Here is a 15,930-nt window from a genome sequence, read left to right on the forward strand (position 1 = left end):
AAATAGAGTTTTCACTTTCTACCAATTGAACTTTGGTACTGCTTAATTTATTAATAATTAATATCAATTTTATGATTCATTTACATTTTGAAAAAAATAACCATCTCGTGTGGAATTCACAAATAAATAGGAATTCCTATGGGTGACAGACGTGTAAATTCCTGAAATCTTTACAAGAATAGTTTGACATTAGTTTTCACAATTCTTGAAAATGTGCACACCACACGATGCAGCGATCTCACTTAAAGAAATTTATACAGAGGAAGCAGACAATTCCCATGAAAATGCCTAATAATAGAAGGTAGTCAAATAAATTGTAATATCCCCATGATAGAATAATATGCAGCCAGGAAAAGGTGGTTATATTTTTGAGTATTAAGAAAGCATCCCTCACTTTTCTTAGAGCCATCCACTCTCTCCTGCTCAGTATGTGCAAGTCGTTATCTCAGCGGGAGAGGAAAACATGTTTAAGATTCACAGGTGAAGAAGGTAGTGTGAACAGATGAAAATGAGCTCAGACCAGACACCAGCTTTCTTTTCCCTCTCCCCACCCCCACCCCACCACGACCCTGGGCAAGCAAAGATAGTGCCATTTAATTGGACGAGATTAATTTCTACTGATAGATGGAAGGGGACTTGAAAAAATACTAACTTCAATTATACAGACAAATTTAAAAAGTTATAATTATTGCACAGCTGATTCTGCATCTAATATGATTGATTCTAAGACTTTAAAACATGCATGAAAAAGATTTAAAAATGTATCAAAATATTCATATAGTGAACTTTAAAATCTTTTTGCATTTCTTTTACTTTTTAGAATGAATAAGACTCTCACCTTGGAACTGAAAGAAATGGTTTTGTTAGGAATGCTTCTGAGCACTTTTCCTACTTTGCTTTAATAACATACAGTAAATGCTAAGTTCCTACTTTGTTCCCACTATGGAGGTGTTTAAACGAATAGCTATTGACTTTGCCAAACTCACCTTTTTGACTCTGTATTAAATCCAGTTTTCTGGAGAATTTTCTCTTAATTATGCTTGTGCTTTTGTTCCCATAGAGAGGGTGGAAGCAGGCACAGGAACCTTGTCATGGACATAGAGAGATGACACAAATTTGGCTTAAAAGTGTGTGATGACAAAATATAATTATGTAGTCTCTGTGACAAAGTAGTCCTTTTTCAAGAAAAATTGAGTCAGTGAAAGAGAACTGGACAAAGGTTTCCACAGAGTGTCTTAAATTACACGGACATGAGAGGAGGTATCTGGTGGTGTGAAGGTCAAAGCTGGAGGTGACACAAAGCCCGAGCCTAAATTCCCATCGCAGCTCTGTCACTAACTCGCTGTCTGGAGGTCCTCGGAGCCCATTTCAAAAAGGGTTTAAACCGATGACCTGGTAAGAGCTCTCAGTGTTCAGACTAGTGCCCTCGATCCAGGGAAAGCTATTTAACAGCTTTCAAAATCTTTCTGCATACGAGTTCTCATGTCCTTCTCAGAGCATCATACATTCTGAAAACAGCAAGGTGTCTAATTTACAGGTGATTACATTGAAGAAGCCACAGGTCAAAGCTGACAAGACCTCTCAGCTGGGTTGTGGGACGACAGCGATGAAAACCCAGGCCTTTCAGCCCCCGGAAGGCTAACTACTACAGGAAAAGCGCTCAGCAGCAAATGTTTGTCAGGTGCTTCCCAGGAGCAGGCACCAGGACAGGGGCTCATTATGGTAGTTTTAACTTCCCCCAGCCGTGAAAGCAGTCTTTTACTACCTGTCTTGGAGGTGACATACCATCGTTTCTACTGTACGCTTTTGGATATACAGACCGAGGCTGATACAATGTGGGAGAGAACTACCTAAGGGCACAGATGCCAGAAGACAGTCCTTGGGGACTCTCTTGGAAGTTGGCTACCACAGCATCTAAGAGAGAGGGGAAGGGAGGAAGAAAGAGAGGGACAGAAACATCAATATGTGATTGCTTCTAGAGCGTCCCCTACTGGGAACCTGGTCTGCAATCCAGGCATGTGCCCTGACTGGGAATTGAACAGGCGACTGACCTTCTGATTCACAGGCCAACTCGCAGTCCACTGAGCCACACCAGCCAGGGCCACAATCTCATTTCTAAACAATGAGTATCTATTCACTTCTGGGAATTGTAAACTTACCCATGGTTGGCCAAGCCGTATGTGATTTGTAGAGGCGTATGTGGCCAGGAGTGTAAATTTCCTTGCTCTCTTGGTATTTAATTTTGCCACATTTTCAGTTGTGCTTATCTGACATCTAGGCATTGTATACAAGGCACTGTTGGTATTAGTTACTTCACTATAGGTCTCTATTTCCCTGTTGAAGTAACTAACCTTATATAAAATTCCACCAGTTCTTATAAGTTTACTGGTGTGTGACACTTACCTGGCAGGGCAGATACTATGATCATGAACGTGGTTTTCCCAGGGTGAGGCTCACCTATCACACTCTGGGTGTGCTGACCCCTGCGATTTTCCCAAATGTGTGGGAAACTCAACTGCATAATTCGTGGTACTGGGGGCCTGCGTTTGCACTCTCCCCTGGGGAAAAAATTATTGGTGTGTGTTTTTACATTAAATGCTTTTCTTCCCCTGAAGGTTTCCAACTCTATTTTAATGACTAAGACATCTTTTTTTAGAGTCTTTGTTCCACTGTGGGTACAAATTTATATACCCCAGTGTGTACTGGAGGAGAAATGCAGGTGCCATTGGAGGCATTTGCAGGCATGTAAGAATGTAGCTGTAAAATCTACTCTTAAATTTGCCTGTGCCTAAACAAAAAGCTTCTATTCATTAACCCACAATTTTAAAATATTGTAAACTCAGGCAATTTGTCCTTCCTCCAAGTCTGTTTTGAAGAGTGGATTTCTTAATATTTTGGGGCGTCCATCCCAGGTTTAGAGAAGATGAGTCTTCCTGAACAACGAAATACTGCGTGTAGGAACAAATGGGTTTTGAATTATTGATATGGGGTCAATGAATAAGCAGACCAGTGTTTCCTTTGTTGCTATGATACAGTAACACAGTGATATAGATGTACTGTGATATTAGAAATCTTAGTTGAAATAATATACGTATACACATATAAACTGCATCTGTCTAGGGCTGGAAGTGTCTGGTTTGTGTGAAGTGAGTTGAATTTTTAGCCAATTGCAAAGAATGAGGTGGAAATGGTCCTCAGGCTCTGGGAGCATGTGGATGCATCTGGCTGAGATTTTATTCATATCTCTGTGTCCAGAGGCTCAAAGAGTGAACAAGACACAGTTCCTGTCCCCTGGGAGTTTGTCAGAGGAAGACAGGCAAATGAAGTAGCAATTACAATACCGTGAGAAGTATGATGGGGTAGATACAGGAAATTAACTCATGGAAGGAAGTCTAACTCATGCATTTATTTTTAGGGGAACATGTAAATTAGTAGGCAGAGGGTAATTGAAGACAGAAAGAAGTAGGTAATGTGGATGAAAAAAAGGTTTCTGGGGAAAGTAATCTCACAAAGTGATCTGATCATATACATTCCTAACTGGGCAGGTCATGCTCCGAGCATATAACCTTTTAGTTTATCTTTGCCTGAAGCAAGCCCGGTCCATTGTTTCCGTGCATCTAGGTGTATACTCCTTTTGATTAAGCTGCAACCACCCTCAAGTACACACACAATGTTGTTAACTGTCCTGGTATCCAATCCTTGCCTTGCTTTCTCCCACCTCCATGTAATCTTCCTAACTTTTCCTCCTTAATTTCAAATGCATAAAAGAAGCTACAAAACTGTTACTCTTGGGAGCATCTGAGATCTTGCTTCCTGCCATATGTCATCAGTTTGGCTCAGACAGACTCTTACAAAAAGTCTCTACAGGTTTGGAAGTTTCTTAGGTTGACAGTAAGAAATGGACCAAGCACCAAAGTGGGGAAGGATTGAGGATGGAAGGTAGTGGTGGGTGGGTCAGGGGAAAGTAGTGGCAGGAAAATGGATACAACTGTACTTGAAAAACAATTTAAAAAAAAGTCACCCCAGCTGGTACAACTCTGGACTGAGTGCCAGCCTGTGAACTGAAGGGTCGCTGGTTCAATTCCCAGTCAGGGCACAAGCCTGGGTTGCAGGCCAGGACCCCAGTAGTGGGTGCATGACAGGCAACAACACATTGATGTTTCTCTTCCTCTCTCCCTTCCCCTCTCTCTAAAAATAAGTTCATAAAATCTTTTTTAAAAATTTATAATCTTTTAACTAGAGTCTTTATCCTAAAAATATTTGTTTCTTATGTTTGAGAATTAAACCACTGGTTTGTTGCCACACAGGACCAAGTTGGTAATAATAGTTAGCTTGACATATTAGGAAAAATTATTCTAAAAATTCATCAACTTGTCTTAGTAATTTATTTTAGAGGTTTTCTTTGTACTTTATGAATTTTTAAAAATTTATTTTAGAGAAGAGGAAGAGAGCGAGTTAAACATTGATTTGTTGTTCCACTTATTTATGCATTCATTGGTTGATTCTTGGATGTGCTGTGAAGGGGTTGAAACCCCAAACCTTGGTGTATCAGGACAACACTTAACCAACTGAGCTACTTGGCCAGGGCCTGCACTTTGATTTTGGAATTTGTTTTCTGGAGGCAAGAAGAAAAAAGGGAAAATCAGTCAGTAAACAAATAGTAAAAAGTGGTTTTTGTTGTTTTTACTTCCTGTTAAAAACCTGTAAAATCGACCCAAGTTTAGGAATTATTTGGAAAGTACATTTCATCCTCATTTATTTCTCTGGAGTGGCATTTGGGTGTCCAGTCTTCAGGAAATCACTACAACCCCAAGAAGTTCGGAACAATCTAAAGGGAGCCCCAAAGGACTTAACCTGGTAGTCGTGGCAATGAATCCCCGTCAGTAGCCAGGGATGTAGCGGAGAGGTGAGACAGAATTCAGTCCCCCGCCAGCGTGCACACATAGCCGTCAGGGCCCTCTGTGGTGTGAGCCAGCAGGCAGCACACACTCACTTCCTGCGTAGCTGACTGCAAAGTCTGCCCGTCCCTCAGAATGTCTGTCGTGCCTGGCTCAGCCTTGTGCAGGGGAGCACGTGCCAAGATTCAGGTGTTTACCCAGTGCAGGCCATTGTGTGCCGAACGCTTTCGTAATCATCCTGTTAACTCTGTGAAAGGGATAATGTCATGACTGTTTTATAGATGTGACACCATACAAGTGTGAGGAAGGGAAGACACGGAGGCAAGAGTAGGAGAGAAAAGTTTCGAGGTGGTGACAGGAAAAGATAGCTTGATCAAATCGAAGTTTATGATGCATAAAAATAAGAGAAATGACTTTTAAGTATTTTTTTTCAGCTAAGATCCTTTTCATGCCCCAGCTTTTCTTTTTTCTCCTTTTCTCTTTTTCTCTTCTGTTCTCTTCTCTTTCTTCCCTTCCTTCTGCTTCTTCTTCTTCTTCTTTTGATTTTGAGAGCATGTTTATTAAAGCTGGGGACAGTGAAACAAGAAATGGCTTAGGGTAGGAGAGGCAACAGGAGAGAGCCTAGGCGGGCTGCTTTGGTTCTCTAGAAATCTTACAGAAAAGAAATGAGAGGCCCTGGCTGGGGAGCTCAGTTGGTTAGAGTGTCATCCAGATACGCCAAGGTTGCAGGTTTGATCCCTGATCAGGGCACATGCAAGAATCAACCAATGAATGCATAAATAGAAAACAAATCAATCAGTCAATCTCTCTCTCTCTCCCCTCACTAAAATCCTAAAAGAAATTTTAAAAAATAAATGAGCTGAGGTGGGTCTGCCTTAGCTCACTGGAGAGTTGGAGAAAAGGGAGCCTTGGCGACAGGCTCAGGGGTTAGCTTGGGATGAGCTGCTGCTGCTCCTTGCTCCCCACCTTGGCTTGTCGTGGGTCCCTTAGAGTTCAGGAGATGCACGCCTGAGAGGGAAGAAGAGGGGGAAGGAAAAGGCGCAGGCATGCTTCAAGGAGAGGGAGTGCTTTATTTTTAAAACAGCTTTATTGAGATGTAGTTTACATATCATACAATTCACCCATTTAAAGTGTACAGTTCAATGGCTTTAGGTATATTTACAGGTTTGTACAACTAGAGGCATGGCTCTTAAATGTGCCATATTCTTTCTTTTGGCTGGCTACTTATTTCATAATTTGAGCCTATTTGTTGGAAAGAGTAATACTAATTCCATCATGGATTTAATTCATCCCTGAAAAGGAACATGTACCCATAATCTCAGAATTTTTCTCACCTTTCTGCCTTCCTCCAAATTTTCAAGTTAAAATAGCAAAAAACGGACCAATCCAGTCCACTTTTCCTGGAATATATATCATAGAGGAATGCGTATTTGCTACTGAAGACAAATTCTTATGTTTTTAGTTAGACAAATGAGAAGTAATAGGAGAAATTACCAACAGTTTGGAGGACAATTATAAGCACAGGAAGGTTATTGCAAATTGTGTGGGGCAAATCTGAAGTAGGCTTCAGGATTTGGGGGGAAAAGGAGTGTAAATTCCCAGGTCTATTTTATTAGTCCCGGTACTTTACTCACCCAAACTACAGCACTTCAAATTTAAAAATCTATTTTGCCCTTTCCATCCTTTGTATGATCTGTATACTGAGCTTGCTTTATTTTAGGGGATTACTCTTCTTTTGGCAGATCCTTTCTGCGTTTTTTTTTTTAAGATTTTATATATTTATTTTTAGAGAGGGGGAAAGGAGAAAGAGAGGGAGAGAACATCGATCAGTTGCCTCTCAGAGCGCTCCCAACTGGGGACCAGGTCCACAACCTAGGCATGTGCCCTGACTGGAATCGAACGGGGACTTTTTGGTTTATAGGACAATGTTCAACCCACTGGTCCACACCACTCGGTGTCTTTTTGAGTTTTTGAATGGTAGGAATGCTACGCTTGAAGCCCAAACTTAAATCCAGAGCCCTCCCTCCCCTCCTCAAATTGATACCATGTCCTCTTGGCGGTGGTAGGATCCAGCAATGAAAAAGTCAAGTACTGGCTCCCACACTTGCATTCTAGAAGAGCAAGAAAGCAAAAGCTGGAGTCCTCTTCTCCAGCTCTTTGCTTAACCACCACCTGTGGAGTGGCCAGTTTCCTATTTATTTATGATAATACAAGTGAGAAGTGGGATTTAAGAACCCTTTCCTAGTAGATGTAATGCTCCAATGCTGGAAGGAAGGGTGCTGAGCACAGCTTTCTGTGAGCTGGGTAACAAACTGCAAGAAAAACGACAGCATTCCCTCTGCAAAATGTTCAGACCTTTATCGTTTTCAGCACATCTGAGATAAGTTTCCATTACTCAGAAGGTTTTCCTGGTGCAGAGGAATCAAATATCCATGAAAGCTAAACAAAGAGACTTGAGAAGTGAGAAGGTATAACAGTAACCTCATTGTGACACTATTTGCTAGAAAGATGAATTCGCTTTAAAGCAAATCCATCTTGGGATCTACCCCAAGGTATCCAGTTACTGAAATACCAAAAAGGCCTTGTGAGGTGGTGGCTTGGATTCGGAATGTTAAGATCTATCTTCTTGAATTTCCCAATGCCCATTCTCACCTAGACTTTCCCCTGGGTCTGCCCCTTGTTTCTCTTCCCACTTGACTCTCTTCTCCTGCTCATCAAAGTGGCTTGGAGCTTTGAGAAACTAAAAGTAGCTTTAGAGCACTAAAAATGTTAGCTTAATAGTTAATAGGACTGTACTGTACACTTAAAATTTTGTAAGAGTGACGTTTTGTTATATGTCTTTTTACCATAATAAAAAACAATAATTTATGAAAAAATAAAGTCCTGACGGAGTAACTCATTTGGTTGGAACATCGTCTCCATGAGCCACGGTTGCAGGTTCAATCCCCGGTCGGGGCACATGCAGAGGTCAACCTATGAATGCATCAGTAGGTGGGATAACAAATCAATCTCTTTCTCTCTCAAAAAAAAATTAATGAAAAGTTTTTAAAAAGTAAATAAAAAACCCTGGCTGGTGTGGCTCAGTGGATTGAGTGTCGGCCTGCAAACCAAAGGGTAGCAGGTTTGCTTCCCAGTCAGGGCACATGCCTGGGTTGCAGGCCAGGTCCCCAGTTGGGGGCATGCAAGAGGCAACGAGTCGATGTTTCTTGTACACACCAATGTCTCTCTCCCTCTCTTTCTCCCTCCCCTCTCTCTAAAAATAATTAAAACCTTATAAAAATAAAAAAAATAAAAGGAAAATAACCCCCCCAAAGTAAATAAAAAAATAAAAATATTAGCTTAATGTACTAGAATAAACAATTCTGAATATTAAATTAGGTTATCATCAATATCTAATAAATGCACCAGGGAACAGAATACCACTGAGCTTGATCCTTAGACATTGAAATACAATTTTTAAAAAAAGGTTGCTATGAAAGGTCCCTAAATATTAGTTTCTGTGTCATTATTTTTACTTTAAGAAGCTAAAATGCAGAACTTCTGAATAAGGATGAAAAGTTGAGCCCATGGTTTTCTTTTTTTTAAGTGAAAATTCTGCCAGGCAGTGGGGCCAGGACTTGGCAGCTGGTGGTGAAAGAAAACCCATGATTGCACCCTTGGGCTGGGACCGCTGCCAGCGGCAGTTGTCACTCAATGGCACAGAGGAAAAAAAAGAGAAAGGAGAAAAAGGAAATGATGCATACATGGAACTACAAGAGTAGCTTTAGATATCAGTGTTCTTGTCATGCTCTCCCAAGTCAATTTTTTCCACCCAATACTTAAATTTAAGAAAAGGGCAGATTTGAATCTTCACTACAAAAGAAGTAGAGTTGGTAGGAAGTTCTAGGATGTTCCAACATTGAAAATATTCATATTAGTTTTCTTTAAAGCAAGGACAAAAGTTAAGAAGACATTTTTAAACTGGCTGAAATTCTTTGCCCTAGTTATGCATTTTGTTTATAAAAACACCTACCTTTTTCTGGAAAGCACCCTTCCTGTGATTGATCCGATCACATTTTTTCACACATCTGTTCACAGTTAGTACTTTGAGGAAGGACATCTGACCCAAGCTAGGATAACCAGAGATCTCTTATTAAAGGATTTGTGAATTGCACAGCAGACAGATGTCTCTTTAGAGGCAGACTTGGGATTTGGATGCTGCCAGCTTTTATTATCTTTTTTTTTCGAGAGAGAAGTGGGTGAGAAAGAGAGAGAGAAACATCATATTTATGCATTCTTTGGTTGCTTTTCATTAGTGCCCTGACCAGAGATGGAATCTGCAACCTTGGTGTACGGGGAAGATGCTCTAAACAAATAAGCTACCCTGCCAGGGCTCAGCAGCCCTTCTGTTTAGGTGACCAGTGCAGAGGAGAGAGCCAGCAATCAGAGATGGCAGTCTGAGGGCTGTGCCAGTCCAGGGTTCCTGATATCCTGAGGTTTACAGTGGAGGTTGGCTGTGATACTTATCTGGTCCTTATTAAGTGCCAGATATTCACCTCTGGGTGTTTTTCATGTTTCTCACTTAACCCTGAAAAATCCCACGAGATAAAAAATATCATCATTATTATCTTCTTGGGCTTATAGATAAGAATATTGAGGCAGAGGGAGTTCAAGTAACTACAATAAATAGCTGAGCTAGAAAAAAAGGAAAAAAAATCATTAAAAATAATAGCTGAGCTGGGATCCAAATCCAGAGAGTCAAATCCAGAGCCAGTGCCCTGCACCACTGTTATGTTGTCTCCTGGCCAGTGGTTCCCTTAGCAAAGCAAGTTTGAGTTGGCTATCTCCTACATTCAGCCAAATGATGTAACGCATCTTGTAGGAAGGGGTTGGGGCACTGACACTGTCCTAACCCTGTACAGTCAAAAGTCCACATAGAATTTTTGACTCCCCCAAAACTTGTTTCTTGGTATTCACCGGAGATTGATTCAAGTACCACCCCCTCCCCCATTGCCCCAAGGATGCCCAGATCTGTGGATGTTCGAGTCCCCTATTTAAAAGTGTAGATCAATGTGTACAATCAACTTCTGCAGGCCCCCACCTACAGACTAAAAACAGTCCAAGTATATAAGGAAAGAAATTCTGTGTATATGTGGACCTGTGCAGTTCAGACTGTGTTGTTCGGGGGTCAACTGTAACACACAAAGGAGTCAAAGGAATACCTCAATCTAGGTGTCTCCAAAGCCACTTTACTATCTCCCACCTCGAGCTTCTCTTCCTCTTCTAAATGGCATTTTCATCCATCCACGATGAAATGAAATGTTGGGAGTCATTCTGGTTCCATTTCTCCCCAACCTCCACATCACCTCATTTTATATCCCAAACCACTTTATTCTACAAACACATATTGGGCAACCGTTTTCTAACCAGTTCTTCTCTTTATTCCCACAGCCAATGCCCTAGAGTTCAAGTAAATAGTGTTCACCTTCTGTAACCTTTTTAGTTTCCTCCCCTGTAAAATAGGGTCCATCATACCTACCACCCCACAGGGCTTTCTGAGGATTAAATAAGATAATGTGTGAAAAATACACTTAGCACAGTAGTCAACAACTGTTAGGTATTTCTTCCAGGAACTAAATTAAGTCTCACATGTGCTCATGGAGATTTTCATTAATTTGCTTTTATAGCAAAAACATGAGTTGTAATGGAAAAAGAAAGACTCCAAACGAATACAATTTCTATTTTTGTACCTCTCCAGTGGATCTATACTATTGCCTGCAGAAATCTTTCAACATAACATAAATTCTTGGAACACACACACACAAAATCCCACCCAAAACCCCAACAACCCTCAATCCCCCTCCTGAATTATTCTTTATTAAGAGATAAGCCATGTATCCGAGAAGTACAGCATATTCATAGGAGATGATATTCATTCAGAAAAGAGATCAAGCTGTAAGTAGTATTAACAAGATAGACTGGCACCTATGACAACTTCCTTGATTATACCGAATCACCTACTGGATTGTATTTGATTAAAATTGTGGTAAGTTTTTAAAATTGCTCCCCATGTTCAGTGAAAGCTTCTTCTTTCAACAAAAGATAAAAGAGACTAAGATCATATGGGCTACATACAAATACACATACCATTCATACTCCACACTCCAGGTTAGAGATTCTCATCTTTTGCTTGACACCCAATTTTCATTCGTTTAATAAAACAAAAATTATGTATATTGTAAAAGTCAAATACAATGTAAGACAGCCATTCGGCCTTATCCCTTAAAACACACATCTACGCACACACAGAGAAGTGTTAAAGTAAAAAAAGCACTATTCATTAGCCTTCTAGGGAATGTAGCCAATACATATGAGGCCAACCAGAAACCTGGTGGGATGTTTAAGACAAACAAAACGAACCTGAGCTGTTTGTTCTTTGTGTGACAGAAATAGAAAAGGAAAATATAACAATGATCAAGCTCAAGCTCATGACTTCCTCACATTTTCTTTCCAACATGTATCTTCACTGCCTGCTTACGGTTCAAGAACTTGAAAGGACAGGGAGACAATACCTTTAAAGGTCTTAACAGTTCCCGTGAAGGACTACTTCCCCTTACTGATTTTTACACCTTTCCGTACTGTCTGTGGTGTTGACTACACAAACACCCTGTGCAGTATGGGGTCCTGTCAGAATTACCAAGAACCAATCTCTGGTTTAGAAACAAGGGACATTCATTTTACCTTGTTACAAAAGGAAAGCACATGGTCGAGGGCAGGGGCGGGTAGTGAGGGATCTCAGGTTTTATAGGTAGTGAAGGATCACAGGTTTTAATCGTAACTCATTTACAATGAACTCCTGGTCAGTGTCCCCTTCTGACTCAATGGTATTAAACTCAGGGATCTTGCCAAACCAAAATTTGTCCAGGTGTTCAGAGTCTAGGCTCTTAATGAAAAAGTTGTGTCTGCTGGTTAACTGTGTAGTGGTGTATGATTATTTTCTTTGATCCACAGGATTAGGGAAACTTGGCTACGTACACATCTGACTACTTCAGTTTGATATTAATGCTCACACTGGAAAACAAGAATCAGAAACCTTCACCATGTCCTGGCCAGTGTGGCTCAATTGGTTGGAACATAGTCCTGATGGGGAAACTCAAGAGTTGGAAAATCTTAGCTGTTGTTAAGATTTATTTTTAGACAGAGGGGAAGGGAAGGAGAAAAAGAGGGAAACATCAGTGTGTGATTACCTTTCACATGCCCCCTACTGGGGACCTGGCCTGCAACCCAGGCATGTACTCTGACTGGGAATTGAACCAGCAACCCTTTGGTTCACAGGCCGGCAATCAATTCACTAAGCCACACCAGCCAGGGTGGAGAGGTTTAGTGTTAAGGAACAGTTAATAAGCCTAGTAGTTAACGCACGTAAAAAGCTATTGTCTCAGGAACTGAAGGTATAACCACCTTGACTGCAGAAGACCACAAGCAGTTCCCCCTTTGTGGTCCAGGAGGACTGCAAGCCATCAAGATGGCGTGTGAGCCATTGTGCTCAGGGTGAGATGCCCACCGCCCAGGACACAGATAAAGATCACTGCTCAACACGTGAAAGAACCGTCGGAAGATTGTTGGACAGCAGCTTTTATCTGATTAAACTTTTCCCTGAATTCCAACCCCCTTACCCACACTTTCTTTCTTCTTATAAAAAGGGTGGGTTTGAAATGAAATGTAAGATGGTCTTTTAGGGCACATGACCTGCCATCTTCTCAAATTGCTGGCCAGCGGAATAAAGTGCCCACAGATTCAATCCCTGTCCTTGCTTATCGGTTCTGGTGGTGACAGGCAGCACCAATGCCAACTTTTCCATCTTCCGTCCCGTAAGCATAAGGTTGTGTATTTGATTCCCAGTTGAGACACATACCTACACCGTGGGCTGGATACCTCCTCTGGGCACATGGGAGGCAACCCATCAATTCTCTCTCGCAGCAGCAATGTCTCTCTCTCTCCCTTCCTGTCTCTAAAAGCAGGGACAAAAAACCCTTCATCACAATATCCAACAAAATCTCTGATTAAAGGCCTGATTATAAAGATGACTCAATGAAAATTTAACTCATAAATCATGTCAAACTCCAAGCAGTGGGAGAAAGTATGTGCAAAAAACCCTTAAGTGTTAATATTCTTACTAGAAAAGGAACTCCTTAATGAAAGGTTGTTTCCAGACCCAATTTGGGGTGGGGTGGTGGGGGGGTGGGGGGGTGGGGTGTGTGTGTGTGTGTGTGTGTGTGTGTGTGTGTGTGTGTGTGTGTGTGTGTGTGTGTCTTGGCTCCCCACACCAAGCAATTCCTGGATGCCAGCAGGCTGTCCAAGAATTCGGAGTCAGACTCCACAGGTAAAGGGCTCAGGTCCACAAGACTGCCCTGAATTCAGATGCCAAAAGCAAACCCAGGGTACTCGTGTTCTTGTGCTTGTGACTGACCCAGGTGTCAGTTGCAAGTCCAGGTTGCTCCTTGTACTTTTGACTGGCCATACATAAATCAGAGGTCCTCACCACTCCGTCCTTGGGTTCAATTAATTTGCTACAATGCCTCACAAAATTCAAGAACACCCATTTTACTCACTAGATTACCGATTTATTACAAAGGACATTAAAGGACACAACAGCTAAATGTACATAGATAGGGCAATGAACCGAAGGAGGTTACCTCGGAGCTCTGCTTCTGGGGCTACTCTGGGGGACATGGACGCTCTCTGAAAAAGGCCTAATGAGCCTAATGAGTTTTAGTGGAGGTTTCATTACATAATCATGACCGACTAAATCACTGGCCACTGGTAATTGATTCAGCTTCAAGCCCCCTCCCCCCTCCCCAGAAATCACGGGGTGGGCAAGTTCCAGTCCTCTATAACATGCCTGGCTCCCAATAGCAACCAGCCCCCATCTTCAGGTGCTTTCCAGAAGTTTCATTAACATAACAAAAGGCCTTTTTTCACTCTCAGCACTTAGGAACTTCCAAGGGTTTTAGCTGAACCAGAAACCAAGCATCCATTTCTCACTAGCGTAAACCACTTATAGCAACCCTACCAATTAAAAAAAACTTAGAAAACTGACAATTAACGCTGGGTGGGTCATCCTATACTCCAAAAGGTTGTGGGTTTGATTCCTCGTCAGGGCACATACTGAAGTTGTGGGTTCAATCCCAGGTCTGGGCACATATCAGAGGATACCACTAGGTGTTTCTCAAGTCCTGACAATTAATTTCTAAGTGACGAATGCAAAGTCATTAAGCATTAAAAGAATGCTCAATAAAAACATCGTAGACATGCAAATTGAAACAAGGTACCACTGAATTGACTAAAAATCAGTATCATTAATTTGCAATACACGTGAGGATACAGGGGAATGGCTACCGATGCAGAGTAAATCAGTGCAAGCTTGACTTCACCATGCCCCTATATTAAAAATAAAATATCTTGGCCCTGGCCAATGGGGCTCTGTTGGTTGGAGCATCACCCCATAAACAAAAGGTTGTAGGTTTAATCCAAATGTGTACGGGAGGCAACCAGTGTGTCTCTCTCTAGAAGCAATAAAAAAAGGTCCTTGGGTGAAGATTAAAAAAATAAAACACTCTGGGTGGCTCTCTCTGGAGCACACCCATGCCTTTTCCCTAGACTCCAAGGGCCCTTCTTCTGCCTGTTTCCTGAACATGGGCAGCCCAGAGGGTTCACTTCTACCTGTCACTTCCTAAATACATGTTTGCTTGCAAAAGAAAATCCCAAATCAAAAAAATTTTGCTTACTAAATACAAGCATTTTTCTAAGTGCCTCATATATACACATTTCATCTTTAGAAAAGAAACAATTAGCCCGGCTGGTGTGGCTCAGTGGGTTGAGCACCAGGCTGCAAACTGAAAGGTTGCTGGTTCAATTCCCTGTCAGGGCACATGCCTGGGTTGCAAGCCAGTCCCTATTTGGGAGCTAACAAGAGGCAACCAATCAATGCTCCTCTCCCTCTCTTCTCCTCTGAAAATAAATAAAATCTTTAAAAAAAAGTAAGTGTTTTATTGTTAGAGAGAAGGGACAAAGAAATACTCATGTGTGAGAGACACACCTCTTACATACCCCGAAATGGGGATCTGGCCTGCAACCCAGGTATGTGACCTGATCAGAAATCAAACTGGTGACCTTTTGATTCATGGGACAACACTCAACCCACTGAGCCACACAAGTCAGGTCCGTATTTTTTCTTTACACAAACCCAGAATTTATCCATTTTATAGATGAAGAACGGAGGCATACAGAGGTAAAGTTACTTGAGAGACTATGGCACACTGCTAGTTCTGAAGATGGAAAAGTGCCAGAAACCAATGAATGAAGATGGCCTCTAGGAAGCAGACTTTGCCATTCGAGCCTCCTGGAAAGGAACCAGCCCTGTTACCTTGACTCTAGTCCAGTGAGACCAGTTTCAGACTACTGACCCCCAGAACTGTTAAAATAGTAACTTCACGTTGTTTTAAGCAATTAAGCTTGTGGCATTATTTTCTACAGCACCAATAAGAAACTAATATAACATAAAGAGGGTTAATAAAATTGCAGAAATGCTGTTACAAAAGTTGAAGATAAGGTCATTAAATTTCTGATATGGGCAGAAGGTCTGTATCATCTAAGAACCCATTATTGAGAGTAGTGTAGGTCAGTAAGGAGAAAAGTTATAAATATTAGCATAGGTATAATTATTTTTCTTAAAATTGAGGTATAATTGGCATACACATTGTTAGTTTCAGGGATACAACATGGTAGCTCAGTGTTTTTATGCATCATCAGACGAGTCCCTTTTCTTCACGCACATTTTGGAAATCAGAAGAACAGATCTAGCACTACAGGATCGGTCCTATCAGAAGACGTTTTTCAGATGGCAGTGGTAACAAACTACAATAGATTCTAAGTACCAAAAGTCGACATTAAACTAATCTTTATCTCCCCACAAAACATTGTGTGGCAACATGTCTACGGGTGTTTCCACTCCCACTACAAAACAGGTAATCAGATAAAGAGGCTAACCACA

At 41.4% G+C, this 15,930-nt stretch overlaps 1 non-coding gene across 1 annotated transcript; it reads left to right on the forward strand.

Moving 5' to 3' along the window:
* The first annotated feature begins 2,395 nt into the window (after positions 1 to 2,395).
* Positions 2,396 to 2,561, forward strand: LOC112307052 (U1 spliceosomal RNA). Its single transcript, XR_002975017.2, has one exon. It is a non-coding gene; the product is annotated as a U1 spliceosomal RNA (small nuclear RNA).
* The last annotated feature ends 13,369 nt before the right edge of the window (positions 2,562 to 15,930 follow it).

This window comes from Desmodus rotundus, chromosome 6 (genome assembly GCF_022682495.2).
Source record: "Desmodus rotundus isolate HL8 chromosome 6, HLdesRot8A.1, whole genome shotgun sequence".
NCBI classification, from domain to species: Eukaryota; Metazoa; Chordata; class Mammalia; order Chiroptera; family Phyllostomidae; genus Desmodus; species Desmodus rotundus.